Source organism: Rhincodon typus, chromosome 3, assembly GCF_021869965.1.
Source record: "Rhincodon typus isolate 14 chromosome 3, sRhiTyp1.1, whole genome shotgun sequence".
NCBI lineage: Eukaryota > Metazoa > Chordata > Chondrichthyes > Orectolobiformes > Rhincodontidae > Rhincodon > Rhincodon typus.
In genome coordinates, this window is record NC_063334.1 from 33,907,098 (window position 1) to 33,930,448 (window position 23,351).

General features: G+C 39.9%; 1 long non-coding RNA gene across 1 annotated transcript in view; it reads right to left on the reverse strand.

Annotated features, from left to right (window-relative positions):
* The window catches only part of LOC125487484, a 24,282-nt gene extending 16,731 nt beyond the window's left edge, over positions 1-7,551 (reverse strand). Inside the window, exon 1 of the long non-coding RNA XR_007265914.1 lies at positions 7,497-7,551. This is a non-coding gene — a long non-coding RNA (uncharacterized LOC125487484). The remainder of the gene's footprint in view (positions 1-7,496) is intronic.
* Between the last annotated feature and the right edge of the window lie 15,800 nt (positions 7,552-23,351).

Here is a 23,351-nt window from a genome sequence, read left to right on the forward strand (position 1 = left end):
TATTCTGCACAGTGTCAGCTATCAATTGCAAAATGTAAAGGTCTTAGGTTGAATTAAGTTGTTTGTCAATTTTATAAAATAGGAAGCAGGTCTGCCCAATTTATACAGACATCTCCCAGAAAGACCACTGAGATATGGATTAGATTATCTGCTTCAGTGATGTTGGTACAAGAATACATATTGGTAAGACACTAAGGAAAACTCCATTACTTTTCCTTTAAATAGTCCTGGGGGAGGTCTTTTGCCCACCCAATGAAGCAGACAGGGCATTCACCCAAAAAAAGGACAACTTTGGCACTGCGGTACTCCCCATTGGGAATAGAAGACCATAAGGACCATAAGAAAGAGGAACAGAAGGAGGCATTCAGTCTCTTCAGCCTGCTCCAAAACTCATTAGGCTCATGACTGATTTGACATTTGTCACGTTAAGCCTCAAATTGAGCAAAAGTTTTTACGTTGGTTTTGCTATCCACAAGCTTCTAGCTGTGAGGCAGAATTGCTATCACAGCTGACAAGTCTGTCCAAAACACTTCAGCACAAGCTAAGAGGGTGGAGGAGCCATGCTGTAGCCTCATCTTTAGAGTAAAGCAGAAAGTTACTTTGAGCTATGATCTACTATGGAACATGTATGAACTCAAAGAGCAGTCCCTGTGATAGCTTATCTCCCAAGTTCACTTGTATACCTTTTACTGAATGCTAATGACAGTGTTTATGGTAACAGTGATACTTTGGAGTATTTCTGCTGTTCTGGTTCTGGTGATGTTTTTGCCCCCATAGTTGTGTAATTTAGAGTTCTTAGCCTTTCAAATTCTCAACAATAGGCTCACTGTCTGAAAACGCAGATTTTGCTTACATGCCCAACATGACAACTTTGTGAGAAAAACCCTTTAACCCTCGATCTATCCCATTTCTCCATGGGATAATTTGAGGAGCAACAGGTCAGCTATTGAGTGTTTTTTTAAATGGCAGATGAACAAGTGAATGAATAGCAATGATATAATGCATGTGCATTTAAAACAGAAATTATGTACTCACACTTCTAAAGGAGAAGAATGTTCACAGTCTCTGAGTTAAGGCATGATTTTATATGCAGCCTTAATATATATTTTCCTCTTGAGGTTACTGACTGTTGAAGTGAACCAGCCTGACTGCCCTCTTTGAACGTGATAAACTGATCACATGAGAGTGATTTTCAATGGTAACCCATCCATTTCTCACATGAGAAATGTAGACAAGGCACAACATGTATCAGTTTGATTTTCATATCTGCCAGTAGATGAGCAAACAGTGATCAGTGATTAGAGAATATAGGGATACAGACCATGTTTAGGCAGATGGGATTAGTTTGGAATAGCATCATGGTCGACACAGACATGGTGGGCCAAAGGGTCTGTTCCTGTGCTGTACTCTCCTATGTCTGTACTAGTAGAATATACTAGCCACTGATTTTGATCCCATTTTCCAGCACCTGATCGATAAGCTTTACAGTTTATAGTGGCTCATATGCAGACACAGGTTCCTTTTAAATGAGTTGATAATTTTCACCTCAAGCACCAAGCTAGACAACAAATTCCAGACAAGCACCCACTTTGGGTGAAAAAGGTTTTTCCTCTAATTTTTCCAACAATTATGTTAAATCTGTGCCTCCTGATAACTGACCTCTCTGCTAGGATCTTTCCTGTCCACTATATCTAAGCTTCCTCATTGCCTTGAATAGCTCAATTTAAAAAATTCCTCAGTCTCCTCTGTTCTAAGGAAAACAACCCGAGCCTGTCCAGTCTTTCTGCAGTTTTTAAGCCCTGGCAAAATTCCTGTAAATCTTGTCTGTACTCTCTCTAGAGTAATTATGTCCTTTCTGTTATATGGTGACCAGAATAGTGCACAAACTTCCAGCTGTGGCCTAACCAGTCTCTTATATCATTCCAGCATTTACATCTCTGCTCCTGTGTTCAATACCTTGATCAATGAAAGAAAGCATCTCAAACATTTTTGTTACTACCTTAGCTACCTATTTTGTCATCTTCAGAGACCAGCAAAGTCTCTCACTTCCTCTACCTCTTTCAATATCCTTCTATTTATTGTGTATTCCCTTGTTTTCAAATGCATAACCTCACACTTTTCCAAATTGGATTCTATTAGCTTTTTCTTGTTCACTCAACCAAACCATTGATATCACTGTGCAGTTAACAATTATCCTCTTTACAATTAGTTGTGTGGCCAAGTTTTATGTGATCTTTAAATTTCACTACCATGGGTCTTACACCTAAGTCTAAATCATTAATTATATTCCACAAACAGTAAGGAACCAAAACTGAGTTTCACGGAACACCACTTGAAAGCACTTTCCATTTGTACAACATCTGTTAACTATCACTGATTGATTTCTGCCCAAGAGCCAGCCTGTACCCCATGGGCTTTCATCTTTCCCATGAGTCTGCCTTGGGACTTTTCAAATACCTTAGAAGTCAGACTGAGGGAGTTCAGCAGCAAAGGATTCAGGTCTGGTGGGTGTATGATACAGTATGGAGAAATTTGAATAGATAGACAAGAAGGAGTCTATATATTTAATAGTCTAACTTTTCCTGAGACTTTATTTTATTTTGATTGGAACCATCCAAAGTCTTCAATTTAGGAGAGATTTTCTAAGGATTCTAAGCATAATGGAATTGCCCAGTGGAAAAAGGAAATTCCTTCGGAGTTTGCAAAAATGGGGATTCTGCAGGGTCCCATGCACAACTCAATGACTGCCTGGTCAATGGAAAATCCATCTTTCGTGAGACTAAGAGGAAGAGACAGATGTTTAGTATTATTCCTTCGAGATCCTAAGCTTCTCTCCCACCAAATGCATATGACAGCATCACTGTAGGTGGTGGAATAGCTTTCCTCAGTATTAACACTTTTGGACCTTTACACTGTTGCAAAAGTGGCCTAAAACCCTTAAAGGGTACCCACAAAGGCTGTACACTTCTGGGTAAGTTTTCTTGTGCCAAATGTAGCAGGGTCTCTTCTACTCAAACCATTAAAATAATGTGGCCCATGATCTCCTATCTTACTTTCCACTGCATTCACCATCAATACCCCTTTGCTACTCAATTCTGGCTCAATGGGGCTGCAAAATTTCCTATCTCTTAGCACAACAAGCTAACCAGTGCATTCATGGAGTACTGGACCCTTTACTCAGGTTAGGCTGATGAAGTCCAAATATAATAACAAATTGTTTTAATGTCTCAACAAATGCTTTGGATGGATGCTTCCACCCATTTCACATCCACTTCGTGTAGAATTTAAATGTATGGAAATATACCCATACAATCTGCTGTGATGTAAAGGTAGGCTATGTTGTTTAGTTCCATAGGGTACATCTCTCATTAGAGTGACAAAACTGATGGTGAGTTTCACCACACCTCAGGTGAGGAGCAAGGTTGACGAAGTAGGACCTTCATGGGAACCTTAGCCAATGTGGGAATTGAACCCACACTGTTGGTATCACACTGCATTGCAGTTCAACTATCCAGCTAACTGACTCAACCTGCAACATTTGAATATGGCAAAATGCTCATATGTTTTGATCGAACATTTATCAAAGCTCAAGAGACATGTTTCATCATGTTTGGATTTGAAAAGAAATGCAAAAGCTGATGAATACATGTCATTTATTTAGCATAGCATTTGATAGCACATTTGTACATTATGTAAGTGACAAGATATTGTTCACAGTTGGATAGTTAAATGAACAGTTTTCTGGCAGCTATTGTAATTTTGAATTACCGAGAAAAGAATTGCTTGTTCATAAGTGAATAGTACTTGAATCAAAGTCCAGTAGCATTGATCTGAATTCTTCATCTCTCATAGTACATTGGAAGTAAATAGAAATCCATTAATTTTTCAAACCTAGACATTTCTTATTAAACAAGATGACATTGAAAATCTGTATTGCAAACAGTTTTATTTATTGTGGAATATACTGCACAGGCTATTCAGCTTGTCACAATAGTGGTAAAACACAGGCTCCTAATTTTCAAATTGCATCATTTTTCATAGCTGGAACTTTCATGGACATAAATAGTTTTAACCAGGTGACAAAACACCAATTTAAAATGGCCACAACAATTAGCTGACCACACGTTAGCCAAGCTTCATGAAACCAATGTAGAGTAAAGTAATTTGTCTCAACTGAAAGTAATATCTTCATCAAAAGAAACACAAACCAGGGTCCCGGCCTGAAACGTCAGCTTTCCTGCTCCTCTGCTGCTGCCTGGCCTGCTGTGTTCCTTCAGCTCCACACTGTGATACCCTAGATCACCCAGTTAGGTATTAAAAATACTTTCATCCTTTTTTTTGATTTATGCTTGTATGAAAAGTTTCACATATTTCACATTAGGTACTTGCTTAATATGTTGAGGTTCCAAGTATAGCCCTTGTTTCGGAAGACTTGTGGTTGATATGCAAACTACAGTATGCAGATGATTCTTGCATCTGCCCATGAGACCCATCCAAGCTGATTGAGCATAATCAATGGTTTGTTGATGGCTTGAGCAAGAATGCTGATGTTAATGTGCTTGGCAAAGGTAGCACTGGTGGCCCCTCGCAGAGTTTTGAGATGCCTGTTGTACACAGTCCGCAGCTCAGAACCATATAGGAGGGTGGGTATCATTACTACTCTGCAGGCCATGGGTTTCATGGCAGTTTTGAGATCTCAATTTTCAAACACTTTGTTTCTCAGGTAACTGAAGTCTGCCTATACTGGTACACTGACAACAGTGTTGAACTTTCCCATTAATCTCTGTCCCTATTGACCGTAAGCTCCCATGGTATTGAAAGTGGTTCAATTTGTCCATGAATTTTGATAACTGTAGAGGGGGTGGGCAGGTTGCCATGGTATGGTGGCAGCAGGTTGTAGAGGAACTTGGTCTTACAAAAATTATATGTAAGGCCCTTGTTCTTGTATAGCATGGAAGTATTGGCTAACCTCCAAGTGTGCACAAACACAAGAGTGTTCTGCAGAATAAAATTCATTGACAGAGGATGAGATAACCTCAGAACTGGGCTACAGCTGACCGAGGTTGGTCAAATTCCCATTTGTTCAAAGATTAGCTTCACTAACACAGCTTTGCTTGACCCTAGTATGAAATTGAATTGTGTCTGTGTTGGATCCATTGCTGAGGCTCATGGCTTGCATGACATTATGGACCAGGCAAAAGATAGAGGCAAATTTTGTTAGAATAAGGGTACCATTGCACTCCCTACATTGTTTTTCTCCAGTTTCCTTTTGAAAATATCTAAGTTATCTGCTATAATCTTTTGCTATAATTGTGAATTCAATATTCTAAACATTCCCTGAGAACTGAGATTTCTGTTCATTTCTCTATTTGATTTGACTAACTCTCTTATGTTTAATGTCCCTTGATTTGGTTTCTTTCATGTTTATCCTATCCAACAAATTTATAATTTTATAGATAATACATAAATATTCATAGATAATCTTTGTACTAGGCTTCCTTTAAGACTTCTTATTTATAAAAATAAAAGATCTAACTTGTTAAGTTTTCACAATAGTTATCATATTTCATTCTGATGTTATCCTTTCAATCAGTTTTGCAATTCCCAAAGTGGTGCCACTTTGTTGATATGGGATAATACTTACATGTGGTAGTGTATGTAGTCTTTATTTTCTATGAATATTTAGTTTGAATGCCATTAATTTGACTATTATATTGTCAGTACTGGTGCAATTGCCAAACAAATAGGTTGCACCATTATTTAGCATAATTTGACTTGTTAATGTCCGTTCCTTCACTTAAATCAGGACACCTGCTGTTTGGTTTTCAACACAAATCCATCTCCCTGCTCTGCAATTAAAATATTGCTGTATAATTAAAGACCTATTCCATCGTGAAAGGTCTACTTTCTGCTTTGCAATTAAAGTTCCAGTTACCTCACACTTATCCAGTTTAAAAACCTTGCTCTGTATCTTTGTGGTGAAGCCTAATCTATCTTCTGATCTTTAGACCTGCCTGATATTAATCATAAATGTATACAAGTTACGTACAACTCTCAACTCTGTAATTGAATCTTCACTTCTTTCTTCTTAAAGGACTCATTATCATCTCTAAAGATTCTATTTCATTCTTCCAGTTCCTCCATCTCTGTCACATCTGTTTTGATGTCAACTTTGATAAGGGAGCCTCCAAAATGTCCATCTTCTTCCTCAGCTGAGGATTCCCCTTCATTGTGGCTGACAGAGCCCTCAGCTGGATCCAATTCATCTCCTGCACTTCAGCTCTCACCCCTCTTTCCCCTCCCACAACAGCATAGTGTCCCCCTTGTCCTCACTTACCATTCCAACAGCATCCACATCCAAACGATCATTTTCACCACCCCCAGCCACATATTGCCTTCCCCTCCTTTGTCAGTCTTCTGCAAGGACCATTCCTTCTGGGATACCTTGGTCCACTCCTTTTTCACTCCCAACACTCCACCGCCCAACCCTCCCCCCGCAACACCAGCCACAGCCCCATGGCGCCTTCCTTTGAAATCACAGAAGGTGTAACATCTGCCCATTTATTTCCTCCCATCTCACTGTCCCAGGTCCCAAACACTCCTTTCAGGTGAAGCAGTGCTTCACCTGCACTTCACCCAATCTAGTTTACTGATTCGCTGCTCACAATGATGTCTCCTCCATACTGGGGAAACAAAGCACAGACTGGGTGACCACTTCGCAGAACACCCACGTTCTGTCTACAACAAAAGATCCTGAGCTTCCAGTTGCCTGCCACTTCAACACACCATCCTGTTTGCTGGCCAACATCTCTATCTCAGCCTTGTTGTAGTGCTCCAACAAAGCTCAGTGCAAGCTGGAAGAACAACACCTAATTTTCTGCTTGGAGACCCTACAGCCTTCTGGATCTAATATCAAGTTCAGCAATTTTAGGGCTTCAACACGTAGCCCCATGTTTTACCCCACCCCGACACACCAGGCCTTTCATTACGAGGGTTGCTACCACTGACAATCCATTATCTGCTGCTAATTGTCCCCATTAGCAGCTATTCTTTGCCCCAAACTGGCCTTTAACCACTCCCCAGTTCTGAGGAAGAGTCACCGGACCCGAAACGTTAACTCTGTTTTCTCTTTCACAGATGCTTCCAGACCTGCTGAGCTTTTCCAGCAACTTTGTTTTTGTTCCTGATTTACAGCATCCACAGTTCTTTTGGTTTTTAACCATTCCCTTGTCTGTCCAACTGTTTTTCTCTCTCTTTGGGCTCCATATCCATTTATTGTTTTCTCTCCCCCCTCCACCCACCCCATGTTCTGTATAAAAGTATCCTTTTCCCAGCTATGATCATTTCTGAAGAAGTATTACTGGTCTCGAAATGTTAACTCTGATTTCTCTCCACAGATGCTGCCAGACCTGTTAAGATTTTCCAGCAATTTCTGGCTTTTTGACCCACTGTCCTCTGTTAGCTACATTCTTTTACAAGTTGAGAAGCCTCATTACCTGACTCACTTGTCTTGTCCAAACCATTTTCTCAGCAGAGCATCATGAATGAAAGAAAACAGGGACAAGGGTTTATCATAGGGGTGGCACCTGTTTTGTGTGCCTCCAATTGCCTCCCAGATTGAGACAATTGGTGATTCCTCTAACCTGGCAGAGAGGTAGCCTTGTTTTCCCAGTTGGGAAACTAATAACCTTTCTTGCCTGCCTTTGAGGCAGGTGAACATGGATATGAAGGCTTCAGGGTCTTAAGTGGATTATGAATTGCTCATGTGAGGGTTTTAATGAGGGCAGGTTTAGAAATTCCACAATGGACCTTTATACCCAGCACTTAATTGCCAAGGCTATGGTAATAAAGGTAATCCAGAGCCAATTTGCCTATTATTTCCTTTTCTCGCCAACTTGAAGGAGTTGTGCTTAATAGTGTTTCACCTTAATTCTATTCTTTAACAAAGGAATGATGGACCTGCTGTTGCATCAAATACATCAAATAATTAACAAGTTGTATCTTTTCTTTTGTTAGGACTCTGAGCTAAACACCATCTATGTCTGAATATTTATTGATTTTTGAACTCTTTTAACTTGTTTACTATTTCAACCCCCTAATATAATCAGATAGTAAATTTTGCCAAGGATTACTCACTTTGGGGATTGAATTTTACTTATGCCCTCCCTTGTCAACACTTGAGGGACACAAATATTCAAATTATTTATAATCTCATCTTGATCTTCTATATGTGACCTTTCGCATATTTTAATTCTCTCATATTTTCTTTGTGTTAAATTATATTACAGAAATAACCTAGCCTCTAACTGTTTTCACCACGTTGCTCCATCTGTAATCTTTTAACATATATTATTGTTTTTCTTATTTTACTCAGCAGATCATTTTTATATATATTTATTAACCCACTCAGAGCTGACATCTGCTGTTTTTGGATAGATATTTATCCGTCTGCACAATATTCTGTCTTTTGAAGATATTCCACATATTCCTGCTGATGGGATAATCATAGTTTCCAGATTGACTCACTAAGGCTGTTGCCTCATTTTTATTTTGAAACCTGCTCTTCTGAATCATAGAATCATAGAATCCCTACAGTGTGGAAACAGGCCCTTTGGCCCAACAAGAGCACACCGACCCTCAGTGCATCCCACATAATCTACACATCCCTGAACACTACAGGCAATTTAGCATGGCCAATCCACCTAGCCTGCACATTTTTAGACTGTTGAAGGTAACCGGAGCACCTGGAGGAAACCCATGCAGACACGGGGAGAATGTGCAAACTCCACACAGACAGTCATCCAAGGGTGGAATCGAACGCAGGTCCCTGGTGCTGTGAGGCAGCAGTGCTAACCACTGAGCCACCGTGCCGCCCCAGAAGTAGGGCCAGAAAGCAGCACGTCACTCATGCTGGACATAGTGTGTTGGAACAGTCTTGAATCCAAAATTTGTGCGCTTCTATTGATTCGTTACATAGCTTCAAACTTTTCTGTCTCTGTAAACGCACTCCAGCTCTTCAATCTATCTACATTTATTTCTCATTTCTGCAGCATTGATGTTACAATAACAGGTAGGGATATCATTCAGTACTGGTTGTAGTTCAGCTGAGCTGTAGGTGGGGCTTGTCTGGACCCATCCTTCCACTTAAATTATATATTTTTTTGGTTGTGACGTTGTCCCTCAATAATTCAACCACCTCTCCTTTCTGTCTTTTTGATCACTCCTGATTTGAATATATTCTAATCTATTACTGATCTTGACTTAACTGCACACATAGTTCATTATTGTTACTGCTTTCTGATTTTTCTGTATAAATCAATTATCCGAGCTGCCTCAATGTCTGTCTTCTGTTTGTGCAGATATTTTAGTTTGACTTTGGCATTCCCTTCATCCTGAGATTTTTATTTTACTTGTCTAATTGAATGTCCATGCATCTTACCCTCCTTCAATTTCTGACCCAAATCCTGATCTGTGCAAGATGAAAAACTTCAACTAAATGTACCTTTTTTCCAGCAATATATTTTTTCCTCCTTCAAACAATGGTATCATCGGCAAGGCCAGAATTTATTGTGAACTCCTGTCTACCTGTGAGAAGGGAGGTAGTGTGGGTTTATCTGTTTCTGTAGAAACCTGTTCTAGATGGTCTCCAATGGTCTCTACCATGCATGGCATCTCGCAAAAATTCCCTTCATGACCAGAACCTGCTCCAATTTTCTCTCCTGTGCAGACAGTGAATATGATGTATCACCTAACTCTTGATGCCCAAGCGACCCAGGCTGCAAGATCCAGACCACTGTGTCACTTCTAACTCTGGACCAGTCCTCACCCTCTTGATCGATTCATCAAGAGTCATGAAAACCCTAACTATGAGGTTATGCGCTTTGGCAAGAATAGAAGAATTGAATATTATTTAAATGGAAAAAGATTGCCAAAAGCTATGGACCAGACGGACTTGGAAGTCCTTGTGTATGAGTTACACAAAGCTAGCATCCAGGTTCAGTGCATCATAGGTAAGGCAATTGGAATGTTGGCCTTTATCTCAAAGGGAATGAAATATAAAAGTAAGGAGGTTTTTCTAAAACTATACAAAGTATTAGTCAGACCATAGCTTCCTTACCCAAGGAAAGATATACTGGCATTGGAGCAGTCCAGAGAAGTGGTTCTCTTAACATGACAGGTTGAGTAGATTGGGCCTGTACTCATTGGAATATAGATGAATGAAAGATGTCCTTATTGAAAAATACAAGATTCCTAAGAGGATTTGACAGGGTAGATGCAGAAAGGTTGAAATAACTACATGGTTCATCTACACACAGAGAAATTGGCAAGATTTAAAGTGCAGCTGAAGACAATTCCTTCCACTATTTCCTTTGTCTCCAATGACAGAGTTTCCCATCTTCTTTTCTCTGGGTGCTGAGCCTAGTGGTTACATCACATCCCCTTTGTTTTCTGACTGCACTGACGGTTGTTGCTATGTCTGCCATCAGTTCAGGTTGTGAGCCAACACGCACCGCTTGCCCTGGGCTCCAGGTTTGTGGCTTGAAGCTTTCTTTTTGATCAGTTTCTCGGCAGCGTTGGTGCGAATGACCAGCCTGACCAGGATTCACTTGTATGACCCAGGGTATTTCTTCTCCACGGCTTGTTCATGCCTGCAACACAACAAAAACTGCTTAGGCCTGAGGGAAGGGAGATGAGGTAGATCTTTACAAGGCCGTGCTCAGTGTTGTTGAGTAAAGGCCCGTGCTCTGCTCTGTGGGTGAGGGAGTTCAGTGCTAGGTTCACAGGATGGGGAAGGGAGGTAGCTCCAGCAGCAGTGGAGATCCTTCAATTAACAACAGCATCCCCCTGGGCCTGGTCTGGCCATAAAATGTAAGAGCACTAATATAATGACCTTCTTTCCCATTTTGCTTCTGTATCACAAAGAGTGAATGTAATCAGATTGATCCCCAATATTATCTACTAATAATGATTTGTCCCTAGTGGTTTCTATAAGGCACTGGATCATAAGTCAGGCATACACACTAGATCTTTGCCCACGAAGTGGGGAATGGCATGAGGGGGTATTGGGCACTGGGGTGAATAGGAAGCAGAGGACCTTATAGAGTGTCTCGTCCTGGGCTTTGCTATAGTTTCCATCTACAGGACAAGGTTGAATATGGCCAGTGCAGAGTAATCACTGTGATTTCAGACGCCTCTTTTTCAGTATACCCCATACAACATCAGCCTTGTAAAAGGAGGGAGTGGTTTCTGATAGTACACTTGAGGCATTCCACAACGTGTGGGACCCATTTTGCCTTATTTTTATTTAGTTTCTTATTAAAGATACTCCTGTAAAAAGATAAAGAGTGGAAACTTTATGTACATGGGAACATAGGAACAAAAGTAGGCCATTCAGCTATGGAGCTTGCTCTATCATTTACTGAAATCATGACTGATTGAAACAATTTACTGCTTTTTACACACACTATTCCTAAAACCATGTTACACCATTGCTAATCAAAAAATTATCAACATCTATTTTAAATTTACTCAAAGACTGAGTTCCACAGCCCTCTAGCATAGAGAATCCCAAATATTTAACACGCTCTGTATAAAAAAAAATTCAACTTCAGTCCTAAATGGGTTCCATCTTAGCTCCAAGTTGTGCCCATGGTTCTAGACTCTCCAGCCAGGGGAAATATTTTATTGTAGTCACCCTATCTATCCCTTAGGTTTCTGTACTTTTCAATATGATCTCTTAACTTTCAAAACTCTAGCAAAAACAGGCCCAGTTTGCCTAATCTCTCTTCATGAGACAATGTCAGTATCTCAGGGCCAAGTCTGATGAAATTTTGTTGCACTTCCTCGGTGGCAATAATATATTTCCTGAGACAAGGAGATCAGTTCTCTTGCAATAAAGTCTAATGTTCCATTCCATAACATTCCAAAGGCCAATAGCTTGCTGCACATGCATGTTAGCCTTCAGTAGCTTATTCATAAGAAAATCAAAGGCTCTTTGCACATCTGTACTTTCCAACCTCACAGCATTCTTTACAGTTCTTCATCCCAAAATAAAAATCTCACATTTTTCCACATGATCCTCCAACTGCCATATTCTTGCCCAATCACTAAGCCTGTAAACATCCTCCTGAAAATATTTCACATTTTCCTCACAACACGCATTCCTGCTTAACTTTGGTCACATTTGGTCCCAATGACCAAATCAATGATATATATTGTGAACAGCTGGGATCCTGAGTATTGATCCTTGTGGTATTCTACTAGTCAACAATGCATGAGCCATTTATTTCTACTCTGTCATTTTCTGCCTGTTAGTTAGTCCTTGGTCCATGCTGGTAGATTATTTCCTACAACATGTGCTTTAATTTTGCTAACCAAACTCCAGCAGGGGAATCCTATTAAAAACCTTTTGAAAATCCAAATATACAGTATCAATCAACTCCCTTTTTGACAATTTTGTCAAATATAATTTTTTATTTGCAAATCCACACGACTATTCTCATAAGACTATTTTATCTACTAAATGTTCATTATCATATTCTTTATGATAGATTCTCATATTTTCCTCCTACTAGAGAATGGTTGACTAATCTGTCGTTCCCTGTTTTGTCTTCTTTTGCTCCTTTCTTAAATAGTGGGGTGACATTTACAAGCGTCAAAGCTGCAGAATTCTATTGAATTTTGTAAGATGAATACCAATGCATCAATTTTCCATTTGCACTTAACGTCTGCTGAAGAACATGTGATAACAGAGAATGTAACTCACAGTGGGCACTGCCAGTGCTGGATTTATCTGGTTACCAGGTACCTCCACCTCGACCTCACCCCGTTTCTCCAGATCACCTTTTACCCTGCACTACTGTGACAGCCCATTTCCACCCATTTCCCAATGGACCCACTGCATGGAACTTTGCCTCCAATTGTGTTCCTTTTCCCCAAGCTCTGACATTAAATCTTAACGCTGCCTGTCCTGGCCCTCTATCCTTGCTGTGTGGAAGCCAAAGTGGTGATCATGGCCAATTATCTCCTTTCCAAAGGAGATCATTCCATTCAATGCTATGCTACATATGCTCCTAATACCTTGACTTTCCCACATCAAAATCCTTATATCCATCTCAACAGCTTTCACCCCCAAGCTTTGATACAATGCGTTAACTTTTTGACCTCTTTGACAATGTGTTAACTTTTTGCCCCTCCAGCTTGCCCCTTGCACCTTCTTCAACCATCTGTTCATGGACCCTGTGGATTGTATTCATCCCAGACCTGCAATCGACTTTAATGTGCAGCCGCTAATAATTCTTCTTAATAGGCAACTCACTGGGGACAGTCTTATTTTAATGCATGTAACTTTGTTAAAAGATGCAGCAAGTTGCTTCTGACATCAAGATAGGTATCTTTGGACTTCTAGAGTGGTCTGTCACATTTCCTGTCATTGCCCACATCATTCAGGCTCCTTATAAAATTTTGCCCTTCAACACTTTAAAAGGACCCAATTTTCGTGGAAGCAGGCACTGCATCTGAACGCAAGAGTTAAGCATCATTTACACTTCTGGCATCAGTGGTGGCTGTTGGTAACATCCTTGCCTTTGAGTCAGAGGCTATGAGTTCAAGTCTCAATCCATAACCCTGGGAATAAAAACCAAGCCTGAGTTCGACCATTGTGTTGCTAAATATTAAAGATCAGGTAGATGTAAATGATCTGCAGCATAATTTTAAAGAACATCAGTGGAGTTCTACCTGTTCTCTTGGTTAAACATTTTTTTCTCAATCTACATCACCAGATTAGCTGGTCATGATCATTGCAGACCTTGCAAAAAAAAAATTGGCTGTTGCATTTCCTACAGTTTTCAGAAATATTTTATGGTCTGTAAAGCACTTTGAGATGCCCTGAGGGTTTTCAAAAATACTGTATAAATGCAAGTCTTTTCAATTTTCTTTTTTACAACCAAGCCAGCCAGTCATTTGCTTAAAACTAGGTTTGTTGTAGGCAGCAATCATGAAATAAAGAGAACAGTGTCCAGATCTAAAGTAAGTCAATAGGTGGGAGAAAGGTATATCCAAATTGGGATAACCCTGTTCTCAAAGAATACCCAAAGTTTTCCTTCTGAGGCAGGGAGGAACACTGCTGGTCCAACTGGTTCATATGGAAAGTGTACCAAGAGCTGAATTTGTGGGGTCTCTCTGGGCCCTTGAAAATTAAACTGGCACATTTTGGTGGAACATAACACTGCTCCTTGCATCAAACCTTGTATTAAATTTGTAAAGCATGTATTGATTACCTTGTTTGAGCCCAATCCCCCATACTTAAAGAGGACCCCACCAGCTTGGAAAAGGGTTGCCTTGCTGCCTGCAATTTAAAATCACTGGTGAACAGAATAGGCATGCAGTAGGTAAGGTCGGCAATCCATTCTAACTTCCTATTCACCTGGTACCTGCCTTATGGGACCAAGGTAGAGTGAAGGCCTTTTTCTCCTTCTTTTCAGAAGGTTCATGATTTGTGCTGAGCTGAACTTGGACTTAGCTTGATAGGCATTCGATTTTGTTTTATCTCAGTAATGCACATAAAACTGTTTTGGCAAGAGTGCCACACAGCTTTAGAAAAAAAATACAATTTTGATTTAATGCTGATACACAGCATTGTACTTAGCTTGAAGATTACAGTTAATTAAGAACAGAATACATTTTCTGTGAAAGAGGTTTTCAATCATTTCAGCTTTCAAATGGTATTATCATTTGGCATCAGCCTTGTGCAGATGTCGGTATATTTTGCTCCAGATTTTTGATGCTGGACATTTTACAGATAATTTATTGTGCATGGAATCATTGAGTCATATGGTACAGAGGAGGCCCTTCAGTCCATTAAGTCTGTATTGCCAAAAATATATTAAATCTACACTAGTCCTACTTTCCAGCATTTGGCCCATAGCCTTGAATGTTATGGCATTTCTAGTGCTCATCCAAGTATTTTTTGTATTCCAGAACTCCATTATAATCTGGATGAAAACATTTTCTCCAAATTCCGTCTAAACTTCCTACCTTTAAACTTATTAGTGTGCCCCCTTGTTATTGACCCACCAATTTAGGGGAATGGCTGCTTTAGCTGCACCAAACATCTCATAATCTTATAGACATCTATAATGCTCCTCATCCCCCACAACCTCCTGTAATCCAAAGAAAACAACCCAAGCTTATCCAGCCTTTTTTCACAGCTAAAACTGCTCTGTCATCACCTCACACACAAATACATACACGCACACACACGCACACACACACGCTCACATGCATACACACACATGCACACGCTGATACACACACACGCGCACACACATATGCACGCACGTGCACACACACAAACACACACACACATGCACACACACACACATGCATGCACACGCACGCACATGTATACACACAAACGCACACACATACTGAACCAAAAGCTGAGAAGAACAAATTAATCCGCAAAGATGCTGGAACTCCAGGCCAGAGTCACATACAGGTTTTTACTTCTTCATTGTAAAGAAGACAGGTCCACTTTCTCTTCAGCAATGTGGTTGACTCTTACCTATGCTTTGAAATGGCTGAGCAAGACACTCCAATTGATCAAAAGGAATAACGTTAGCTCTGTTTCCTCCAGCATTGCAATGACTATGTTATCCCTTGTAAAATAAGGAACTAGAAGTGAATTTTGTATTATTGAAGAATCCAGCAGACATACAGTACAACTCACTATTATGGATAAATATTACATTCACAGGTACATCAGTGTCAGGGCTAATATTAAGCAATTTGTTAACAAAAAGTAGCATGCTTCTAGTAACATGTCTCGTCTCAAGTGATTCAGTAAGATGGCATCTGAGACCTTCATTCCTTGAAGTTACATGTGATGATACTTGATGATATCACGATTGTGTCTCTTAAAGGTATACCGACATTAAATCGATTGCAAGAAGCGATGTGGGGCCAGAAGTATAGAATCTGTATGGGTAGAGTTGAGGAACCACAAACGAGAAAAAGCACTGATGGGAGCCTCCTAGGAGTAGTCAGAAGATAAATCAGGAGATAGAAAAGACATGTTAAAAAGGTACTAATTCAACAATCATGGAGGACTTCATTATACATGTGGACTGAGAAAATCAGGTTGATAACAGATCCCATAAAAAGAAATTTGTAAAATTTCTGCAGGTTTGTTTTAGAGTAGCTTGTAGTAGAGCTCACTTGTGAAATGGCAATTCTGGATTTGGTGATGTATAATGAGACAGACTTGATTAGGGAGCTTAAGGTGAAGGAACCCCTAGGGGTCAGTGATCACAATACGATAGAATTTACCCTGCAGTTTGAGAAGGAGAAGCTGGAATCAAATGTAACGGTATTACAACTGAGTAAAGGTAACTACAAAAACAAAAGGGAGGAGCTAGCCAGGGTTGATTGAAAAGGGAGTCTAGCAGAGAAGATGGTGGAGCAGCAATGGCAGGAGTTTCTGGAGGTCATTCAGGAGGCACAGCAGAAATTCATCCCAGGGAAAAAGAAACATGCTAAGGGGAGAACGAAGCAAATTTGATTGAAAAGTGTAATTGGGACGGCATAAAAGCAAAAGAAAAAGCGTACAATGTGGTAAAAATTAGTGGGAAGCCTAAGGATTGAGAAGGTTTTAAAAACTAGCAGAGGACAACTCAGAAAGCAACAAGAGAGGCGCAGATGAAATATGAGGTTAAACTAGCTAGTAATATAAAAGAAAACTGCAAGTTTTTTTTAGATATATAAAATATAAAAGAGAGGGAAGATTGGGCATGTGCCCTGAATAAATGAGGGTCTCAGAAGACATCTTACTGAATCACTTGAGACATGACACACTACTAGAAGCATGCTATTTTTTGTGACGAAGAAGCTTAATATTAACCCTGACACTGACATACCTGTGAATATAATATTTATACATAATAGTGAGTTGTACTCTATGTACATTGGCTTGCTGGAAGATGATGCTGAGAATTAGTAATCGGGAACAAAAAAGTGGTGAAGTAACTGACTTGATACTCTGCATCAATTTTCAGAGTAGAAGATTCCAGCAGTATACCAGAACTTCAAAATGGTCAGGGTGTAGAGGTGAGTGCAGTGGCCATCTCAAAGGAGAAGGGCTAGAGAAGTTCAAAAGGTTCCGAAAATGGATAAATCATCCAGATCAGATGGATGAAACCCAGGATACTAAAGGAGGGACTGAAGAGATTGTGGAGACATTGACGATGATCTTTCACTGGAGTCAAGGATGCTCCCAGAAGACTGGATAATGGCTAATGTAACACTCCTGTTTATGAATAGAGGGAGGAAGAAGATAAAAACTTGTAGCCCAGTCAGCCTGATCTCAGTTGCTATTAAGATTTTAGAGTCCATTATTAAGGATGAGATTGCAGATTATGTGGAAGTGCGTGGTAAAATAGAATTGAGTTAGCACAGCTTTGTTAAGGAGAGTTCATGTCTGACAAATCTGTTAGAATTCTTTGAAAATGTAATGAGCAAGTTAGACAAAGGAGAACAAGTGGGCGCGATCTATTTGGGTTTTCAGAAGACAAGGTGCCACACAGGAGGCGGTGAAATATGAGAAGGGCCCATGGTGTTAGTGGGAAGGTACTGGCATGGATAGAGGATTGGCTGACTGGCATAAGGCAGAGATTGGGGATGACAGCCGGTGACAAGTGAACTTCCACAAGGGTCAGCGTTGGAATCACAACCATTCATGTTATACATTAAAGACTGGATGAATGAACTCAGTGCATTGTTGCCAAGTTTACAGATGACACAAAAATAGGTGGAGGGACAGATAGTGTTGAGGAAGTGGAGAGGCTGAGGAAAGACTTGAATAGGTTAGGAGAGTGGGCAAAGAAGTGGCAGTCGGAACAGATTGGAAAGTGTGAGGTGACGCACATTGATAGGAAATATGGAGGTTTAGAATATTTTCTAAATAGGGAAAGGTTTCAGAAATCTGAAGCATGAAGGGACTTAGAAGTCCTAGTTCAAGATTCTGTTAAGGTTAATATGCAGTTCACTTGGAAGTTAGGAAGACAAAGGCAATGTTAGCATTCATTTTGAAAGGACTAGAATACAAGAGCAGGGATGTACTGCTGAGGATGTATAAGGCTCTGGCCAGACCATGTTTGGAATATTGTGAACAGTTTTGTGAGCCATATCAAAGGAAGGATGTGCTGGTGTTGGAGGGTGTCCAGAGGAGGTTTATAAGAATGATCCCAGAGATGAAGGTCTTGTCATATAAGGAGTTGTCTGGGTCTGTACTTGATGGAGTTTAGAAGGAAGAGGGGATAGCTGATTGAAACTTACAGAATACAGAGAGGAATGGAGAAAGGGATGTGGAGAAGATGTTTCCTCTTGGAGGAGGGACTAGAACCCAAAGGCACAGCCCCAGAGTGAAGGCACGGCCCTTTAGAACTGAGATGAGAAGGAATTTCTGCACCCAGAGAGTGGAGAATCTGTGGAACTCATTGCTGCAGAAGGCTGTAGAGGCCAAGCCATTGAGTGTCTTTAAGACAGAGATAGATAGGTCCTTGATTAGTAAGAAGCTCAAAGGTTGCGGGGAGAAGGCATGTAAATAGAGTTGAAAAATACATTAGCAGTTGTTAAATGGTGGAGCAGACTTGATGGGCCTAATCAACTAATTCTGCTTATATTTCTTATGATCTTATGGACATCTTGACTGTGAGACACAATGGCTCAAGAAGACAGCTCACTACCATTCAAAGTCGCTGAGGAATGGATAATAAATGCTGGCATAGCCAACAACGCCCACATTTCATGAATGAAAGAAGAATTTTATTTTAGTTCTCTAATATCCGTTGAGTGTTTCCATTAATTTCTTTTTCAAATTTTCATCATCTGTGGTGTTTCTGACTTTGCAACCTAATAGGACCTTGCACCTCAAAACTATTAACTTTCTGTGCCCTACATTGAGCCTGTGAACAATTTGCCTAAGTCAAATTTATAAACATTCATCATATCATTCTAAATAACATCCACTGGTTTGCTCTTTCCCTCATAAAGGGTACAGTAAAGGTATATAAAAAGTGAATTTGAAGTCGATCACAGTTATTCTTTATAATTTCCTTGATAAGCAGCTTTATTTGAGTTGCTGAATGGATTTTTAAGGAGATTCTTAATCATTGGTAAGTGAAATCAGCAGTGCTATTTCAAGAATACCAAAAAATACTTGAAGGATATGGCTTTGGGATCATTTAGTAGGGTTCCTGAAACTAAATGGAAGCTAAGTATTCTTGATGCATTGGCTAATATTGTGAGACAGTATAAAGTGAGTGGATGAAATATAAAACATTAAGTTGGTTAGAAGTTTATATTATGACCAATGTTAAGCTAGTAAGCTTTATTTTCTCTGTTTACAGATCACATGATGAATTCTCAATTTATTTTTCTGGAGGGGTATCAATAATTGCCTTAGGGAAGCTATACACAATCCTGTCAAGCTTTTAGCTGTGGACAATCTGAGAAAGCAGAATGCATTTGAAGAGGCTTTCGGTAATGTTATTCAACAGGGTTACAGTGAAGTTAACAACGTAGACTTGTATTTTAAATTTGACATCTGCATTTAGCTACCTGTCAAGTTTCTTTTCCTAAAGCATCCTCTGTGGTCTGCAATCAGAATGGGATGAATGAATTGTGGCTGTTGTCAGGGAAACCACGGTACACATCAGCAATGTTACAGGCTATAAATTGATAGCAGATCTTTCTTTTCATGTGTGAAATATGCATTCTTGGTAAAGACATACCTGTAGTTTTATCACTCAAGATTATGCAAAAGACATCTGAAAAAGGCAAAGGAAGCTTGTTTGTTTGACCTTTGTTTGTTAATGTGGGGTATATTGAAGATGATTCAGCATTACTGACCTGCAGATTAACAAGTGACTTGAGAAATATCTTCGGAGGCTGCTCACTGACTGCAAGCAATTATTGCAATGTTCACACAGAATACAATCCACAAAAATAGTCAGGAGATTATTCCCTTTGTAATAGTAGGGCACAAGCAATATGTATTTTTCAAACCACAGGCTGCTGATACTAGGATTTCATACTACATTACCTAGGGTATACAGCACGGAAGAAAAATAAATCAGTTCAACTAGCCAGTGCCAATGTTTATGCTCTGTCTGAGCCTTCTCTTGCCTTTCCTCAGCTAACAATTTTAAAAAAAATATTACTTTGTAGGATGTAGGTGTTACTGGCTGGGCCAGCATTTGTCAGTGCAGTTGCCTTTGAGAAAGTGGTGGTGAGCTACCCTCTTGAACCACAGCAGTCCATGTGGTGTAGGTAGGCCCACAACGTTGTTAATATCAGAGTTCCAGGATTTTTACCCAGCGACAGTGAAGTAACAGGTAGTTTGGAGGGAAACTAGCAAATAGTGGTTTTACCATCAGGGATTGGCACAGTGGCTCGGTGGCTCAGTGGCTCAGTGGTAAGCACTGCTGTCTCACAGCACTAGGAACCTGGGTTCGATTCTAGCCTTGGGTCTGTGTGGAGTTTGCATGTTGTCCATGCGTCTGCATGGGTTTGCTCTGGTTCCCTCCTACAGTCCAAAGATGTGCAGGTTAGGTGGATTGGCCATGCTAAATTGCCCATACTGTTCAGAGATGTGTAGATGAGATGGGTCTAGGCAGGATGCTCTGAGGGTCAGTGTGGACTCGTTGGGTTGAAGGGCCTGTTTCCATACTGCAGGGATTCTATGTATCTGCAGACCTTGTCCTTCTAGACAGAAGTGGCCATGTGTTTTGAAGGTGCTGTCAAAGGAGCTTTAGTGAATTTCTGCATCCTGTAGGTGGTACACACTGCTGTTACTGACTATTAGTGGTTGAGGGAGTGAGTATTTGTGGATGTGGTGCCAACAGAAGAAGACTGCTTTGAACTTGATGGCGTCAAGCTTCTTGTGATATGAATTTAATTTCTTCTCACCTCTTCCTCATATGTTTATCTAGCCTCATCTCCAATACATCTGAACTCTTTACTCACAACTCTGTGGTAGCAAATTCTACATTCTCATCACTCAATGGGTAAATAAATTTCTTCTGAACTCTTCACGTGTTTTTTAGTGTTTATGTTGATGTCTAATAGTAAGTTCTTCCTCGTAAGTGGAAATATGCTCTCTGTGTTTAATCTATCATAAAGCATTCATAAAGCTACAATCAGATTACCCTCTACCTCTGTCTTCCATCAAAAGTAAAGAGACGCAGCTGAGTTTGAAATTTAAAATAGTGGCATAAGGGTGATTGTTAATTTGGTGAAAGGGTTTTCTGTTTATTAACAGTGATCTAATCAAGTATCTATCAAAGATCAAGTGTTAATAGAAAACAAAAGTGTTTGTACTGTGACATTAATGGCAGGTAGAGTAAAAATGTAACATTAGCTTTATTTTCAATTCAGAATAAACTAGGATGAACATTTAAAAAAAATCAGCTCAGAAGCATGTTTTTCAGCTCAGTTCAGAATACACCAGTGATGAGTTAAGAGGCAAATTTTGTTTTTCTCCTTGAAGCATCTAATTTGCAGATTATTAGAACCGAGAATGTTTAGGCTTTCCGATTTGTGAAGAATTTATGTCAGCAATTTTGGAAAGGACTCATCAAATTGTCCAAGGCAAAGAAACTGTCAGAAGTCAAGTAAATAGTATCCTAAAAAGTTATGACTCATGGAAATTTACAGATCGTAAGGAGGCTGTTGTGCCTATTGTGTTCTTAATGGTCAACAAAGAAGTGACTGTACTAATTCCATTTTCCAGCTCTTAACCCATCACCAGGGAGGTTATGGCAATGTAAGTTAATACCTAAATACTACTGAAATGTTCCCAGAGTTTCTGACACAACAACCCTTTCAGCCCTTCCAGGCAGTGAATTTCAAATTCCCACCACCATTGAGGCTGAAAAGATATCTCCTCAACTCTGCTGTTAGTTCCCTTGAGACTTCAGAGACTTGAGTCTCTGTAAGAGATAGTTTTCGGCAAAAGAAACAAAATTTGTTTTCCTGTGCATTTCAAGGTCATTCTAACAGTCATAAACCTTTATTCTGGTTAAAGATAATCTGAAGCCATATGTGTATATCATGTGAATATGTCACAGTGATTAACTACTGTGTTAACTAAACAAACAAACAGTGATCAACCGAGCCAAATTACATTCTGAGATTTGACTTGTCTGGGAACATTGTTGTCTCTCTGCCTTCTACTATCAACTTTGTAATCCTCTTTTGTCCCCACTCCCTGTTCCTTTATGTTTTTTTAATATAACATGAATGAAAAGCTGCAACTGTTATGTCCAAGCTGAGTAAGAGAGTGTGGAACAACAGCAAACAACAGTCAGAGAACAACAAAACTGGGAGTCTACCAAACATGCCTCATCAAGTGTACTCCTCTGCAGAACTGAGGTCAGGACAACATATGTTAGGCAGGACAAGAGGCAGAACAATTCACACCTTCAGGTCTGGCAGCATCTGTGAAGAGAAAACAGAGTTAACTTTTCAGAACCAGTCACCCTTCTCCATACTTTTTTAATTTTATCATGCTTTATAAATAGTGGTCAGTGGTGAGCACTGCTGCCTCACAGTACCAGGGGCCTGGGTTGGATTCTACCCTCGGGTGACTGTCTGTGTGGAACTTGCACATTCTCCCCGTGTCTGCTTGGGTTTCCTCCGGCTGCTCCGGTTTCCTCCCACTGTCCAAAGATGTGCAGGCTAGGTGGATTGGCCATGCTAAATTGCCCATAGAGTTCAGGGATGTATAGATTAGATGGTTATAGGAGGATGGGTCTGGGTGGGATGCTGTGAGAGTCGGTGTGGACTTGTTGGGCCAAAGGACCTGTTTCTACACTGTAGGGAGTCTAAGTCAATTAAAATTACTTGGATGATTCAGGTTTTGAAGGATTCTGAAATGTATAGTTATATCAAGGTTTGAGGAGATATTTGGAGTGGTATATTTAAACTAGGTCATTATGAATGTTATTACTGAGATTAGCTTTATTTTCATTTTCTAAATTTATTCATTGAAATTCATATTCTACCATATGGTATGGGAGACTTTGATTTATGTTTCCAGAGCATTAACCAGGGGGCCAGTGTTACTAGCCAAATGATATTACCAGTACACCACATGATTAATCTCAGTCATGAAAATAAAAAGATCACTTGCTTTTATATGGCATCTTTCAGAAAACCAAATATCCCAAACAATAAAACAGAAATTGCTGGAAAATCTCAGGTCTGACAGCATCTGTGGAGAGAAAACAGAGTTAATGTTTTGGGTCCAATGCTGAAAGTACTGTACTCAGCTAAAGTCTCAGTTTTATCCC